Below are 5,114 nucleotides of genomic sequence, written 5' to 3' on the forward strand. Positions count from 1 at the left end.
ATACATAACAAAAACACCAGGACTTACAAATATATATAACATACAGAAAATTGCACTACTGGGCACTGCACACATCCTACGCAAAACACTTTCAATACAGTAACCATAAGAGCATCACAGCAAACCACAGCACATACCCAAGGCACACAGAGCTGCGCTTGGTAGTGAAGTGAAAGCACGTTATAAAAATAAAACTACTGAACAATAATAATAATAGTAATGATAATAATAATAATAACAACAACAACAACAACAACAACAACAACAACAACAATAATAATAATAATAATAATAATAATAATAAGAAGAAGAAGAAGAAGAAGAAGAATATGGGGACAGTATCAGAAGGCATCAAGAGGAATATAAAGGGTTTGTCTCCTTGGCACGCCCAGGATAATCAGGAAAATATTAGCTAGTTGAAAAGAACGGATTGCATGGTACCATAGGATGTTGGTAGTAAACCCACTACGCATGAAAAACTCAATGAGTTCCCACAAAACCTGCGATAAAAAGGAAATAATAATAATAATAATGATGATGATGATGATGATGATGATGATGATGGTTTTAGTGATGATGATGATGATGATTATGATGATAGCTCTGTAGGGTAGTGGTTTCAAATTTTGATATAAGGTCAGCAATTTCAAGGGAGTGGATAAGTCGATTACAGCGACCCCATTGCTCAACTGGTACCTTGTTTTATCATCGTACAAAGGATGATAGGCAATGCTGACCTTAGTGGAATTTGAACTCAGAGCGTAATGATGGACGAAATGCAGCTAAGCATTTTTCCAGACATCCTAATGCATACACAAGCACGTACACACATAGACACACACAAACATAAATATGCATAATTACGTACAATTATCTAAGATTGGCTAGATTCTCTTGCATTCACAAAAATATATTCACGCGAAGTCTATTGTTTCGTATCATTAGTGCACTTCTCACTTCCCATTCAAGATATCTATTAATTATTTGAGGTTTTCAGAGGTAAAAATATTTAGCAATATCATTGTAACGATTTAATCAAAATAGCTATTATTCAGTTACTCAACTACAGTAAAAAAAAAGCCATTAGAAACACTTTCTGCACGAATAAGTAAATCAGAAACGGTTTCTACATGCAAAACAAAATATAAAGAATAATTCTGTTAACATATTGAATGCAGAGATTATCGAAAAACTTAATTGAGAATATTCATGTGTTGGTGGAAAACCAATACTAGTCCGAGTTTAATATTTATATTTTTTCCAGTAATAAAAAAAAACAACTTTATAGCATGTTTTGATTTCATTATGACCTTATTCACCATACAGGACTAGAGATAGAAAAATCACTCAGTGTATGTACACAAATGTAGATTGATTGACGTTTGAAAATGAAACTGTTTACAGAATAAATAACTGGCAGATAAGTTGTTTACAGCATTTAATGCTAGAGAGTATTAAGAATATTGTATTTCGGGACGGTCATTTTTTTAATTTTTGCCAAATAAGCATAGGCACTATATATTTGGTCTTCACTTCTGCTTTATTATTGTTTTTTTTTAGTGTCCTTTCTCTGAAATCTCTCGTTATACATCCCGCGATCTCTTCAGCAACTCTCCATTCCACGTGTCTCCTTCTGTTCTGTTTAGTGCACCATGTCTTTCGATGGTGTGTATCCTTATTCGCGCATGCGTTTGCAATTGTACCTCTGTATGTGTGTGTGTGTGTGTGTGTGTTTGTGTGTGCGCTCGCGCGCTCGCTTGTCTCTGTGTTTATATATGTATTTTGTGCGTATGTATATGGATTTGCTTATTAAGAACCTAATTAGAAATTACTATACAGTAAGTATGAAATAAAATCAGTGTCGAATTCTTCTTCCGTTTAACACCAACTTAAGTATTTTTCACTTGCGAATGGGTTGTCGTAATTAATCGTTTCTAATTAGTACAAGAATGATACCATATTTACGTTACTCTGGAAAAATATTATAATAAAATTGAAGATAAGGATATCTTTCCTAGATTCCTATACTACGTAATCTTTATCCTATCTTGAATTAAATAAGTTAATATTTACTCAAATGTTGTGTAACTGTAAGTTTGCACGTCACATTTCGTGAGGTGTATAGTTTGTTTTATATTTTAAGCAAAAGTTAATAAAACAGTACACACACACACATACACACACACACACACACACACACACACACACACACACACACACACATACACAAACACACACACACACAAACACACACACATATTTATAAGTATGTATGTACGTATGTCTATTTCCTATCAAACCAAAGATTAAAATTTTAGTTCTTATGGAGGATAGGATAAATGCCGCCTAGCGAAACAGAACTGGGTTAAAACTTTTATATATTACAGTATATAATCATTAGAGCTTCTAGGCGAAAGCAAAAAAATAGTATTCAATACCTGATGTAGAGTTTAACACTTTCTGCGCTGCATACACACACATAATCACACATGCGTATTAATTGTTTTTGTTTACCATAATTTCATTTGAAATAGGTTGCCATATGTTGCAAGTTTTTTATCGGGTGTTCAGTGTCTGCCATTAAATTTAGGGACTCGACTTAATTTTGTTAATTAATTCTAACCATAATTATCTATCTATTTATCCATCCTTCTGTCTGTCTGTCTATCTGTCTGTCTGTCTGTCTGTCTGTCTGTCTGTCTGTCTGTCTGTCTGTCTGTCTGTCTATCTATCTATCTATCTATCTATCTATCTATCTATCTCTCTGTCTGTCTAGTTGTCTGTCGGTCGTTCTATCAATCGAACTAGCTACCTACCAGTCTGTGTATCAGTTTGTATGTATGTATGTATGTATGTATGGATGTATGTATGTTTGTATGTATGTATGTATGCATATATGTGTGTGTGAATATGTGTATGTATGTATGTATGTATGTATGTATGTAATGTATGTATGTAATGTATGTATGTAATGTATGTATGTATGCTGAATGCTTCTGGTAATAATGTATCTAGGAAAATACTCCGAGGTAAGACCTGAGTATTCACATTCTGGTCCTTCCAGCCGATGTTGTTTCGCCGAAAAGAAAACTGTTCTATATGAAAAGAGGCTGCACTTCTCTGCGCATTTCATTCACTATAATCGATTCTTGAGGCGATGAGAAATGGTGGAACATAAAGCATCATCCATTTGGAAGTATGTAAATTGAAAACCTGCTGGTAGGTAGCTTGGAATATTTGTCTCTTCTTTCCCCAATTATACGATAAAAGTATTAGACATTACATCTTATGATTGAGTAACCTTTTCCAAGGGCAGTACTTTTCCAAGGGTAGTACTTTTCCAAGGGTAATACTTTTCCAAGGGTAATACTTTTCCTCTCTTAATAAGAACGCACTTCGATTAGTTGGTACAAACATTACTCGCCTAATTCTGGAATTGCAGACTTGTGGCTGGTGTTTCTCTGCTTTTATAACGTTCTAAGAAGTATTAGCACTTAGCCACCATTTGAGTTCCACCGTGCATGTAGTATTAAGTTGACTTAATAATGTTTATTAAGTTCGCTGCAGAAATACGACACCTGGGTCCGTTTTCACGATGTGGCATCTTGGGAAAGTGTCTTTTATCGCGTCTTCAGGTCCACTGTATACTTATAAGTGAAATTGAGTTGACAGAAACTCTGCAGAGGCTCATCGGATCACTTGTAATTGTAATCTATCAATTCAGTTTCATAACACACTGCCGCGCTAATACTGGCTGAGGATTACGTTGAACTCACCTTAACATAAAATACACAGTTGACAAACCTTCTTTATGGTCGGTAAATATAAGATGGCCCCACCAAGATGAATTGAAGAGAGCTGCTATCAAGAGAAACAGGATTTTGTATAACTGCCATGTGTTTTTTGGAGTTTCAGAGCAATGACATATATTGTCATCGACTTAAATCTGTCCGTAATAAATATGGGAATATTGAACAATTAAAATTATATTTTCTGTAATGTTAAGTTAAACATTTGCTTATGTATCTTGGAGAGTTGGGGTAACTTTAAGGTAATTTGACAGAGGGAGGTATACTATCACAGAATCATTTTAGGTTTTGATCTGCTAGAAATAGCTGCCAAAATTCTTCAAATCATACCTGCCACCTTAAAAGTGATATACTGAATAACATTGTCTTAGATACACAAACTTTGAAATAGCAAATGGAATAATCATTGTTCGAATATTTTTTTTTATCAAATATCTGTTCGATGCAGACTGAACAAGAAGTAATCAACAACAACGACGATTTGCGTCGCATTCATATATTATGATTAGACTCACAAATAAGGGTGCACTCCCAACGACAGGAAAACTATCCTTATTACTTAATTTTAATGTTTATCATGATAAGCAGATCGATAAAAGGTTTACAAAGTTCACTAGCAACAGCTCAAGTCGACATGAATAAGAAAATGACACAACATTTCAGACGAATTCAATGCGATAGATATTTACACTGCACTGAAATCACTGGCTTGGTTTTGGTCTTAAATAAGTAATTGGATTAGAGGACCAGCCCGATATCTAAAACTTCAAACGGGATTTTCTATCCAATATTAAATATAGTACCGAGGATGTTTGTTTCTAGATTTCCCTGATTTGATATTCTAATAATAATAATAATGTCAATAGAAATATTAATAACCGAGAAAACTTTAAAAAGAAAAAAACACCTAAGGTGAGAATTAGGAACTTATTATTATTATCATTAATAATAATAATAATAATAATAATAATAATAATAATAATAATAATAATAATAGAAAAAAGATGGTATAAACACACGCCAGAAAAGGTCACAGAAAACGAGAAAACAACCATACTCTGGGATATACCAATACACACAGATAGAGAAATTAAGGAAAATAGACCAGATATAGTTGTCAAAGATCATGAAGAAAAAAAATGCTTTCTAATTGATGTATCAATACCAGCAGATGACAACGTTTCTCTAAAAGAAATGGAAAAACTTTCAAAATACAAAGACCTGGAAATAGAGGTAACTCGAATGTGGAATCTAAAAACAGAAACAATTCCTATTATAGTAGGTGCCTTAGGTATAATAAAAAAA

At 33.5% G+C, this 5,114-nt stretch overlaps 1 protein-coding gene across 7 annotated transcripts in view; it reads left to right on the top strand.

The window, feature by feature from the left end:
* The window catches only part of LOC106869499 (small conductance calcium-activated potassium channel protein), a 105,233-nt gene that overhangs the window by 16,386 nt on the left and 83,733 nt on the right, over positions 1-5,114 (top strand). Inside the window, exon 1 of one of the 7 annotated variants that reach the window (XM_052966196.1) lies at positions 3,200-3,219. The exons of the other annotated variants lie outside the window; for them this stretch is intronic. The gene's annotated coding sequence lies outside the window, so the exon portion shown is untranslated. Of the gene's footprint in view, positions 1-3,199; positions 3,220-5,114 lie in introns of those variants that run through there. 7 annotated transcript variants of the gene reach the window in all.

Source organism: Octopus bimaculoides, chromosome 3 (genome assembly GCF_001194135.2).
Source record: "Octopus bimaculoides isolate UCB-OBI-ISO-001 chromosome 3, ASM119413v2, whole genome shotgun sequence".
NCBI classification, from domain to species: domain Eukaryota; kingdom Metazoa; phylum Mollusca; class Cephalopoda; order Octopoda; family Octopodidae; genus Octopus; species Octopus bimaculoides.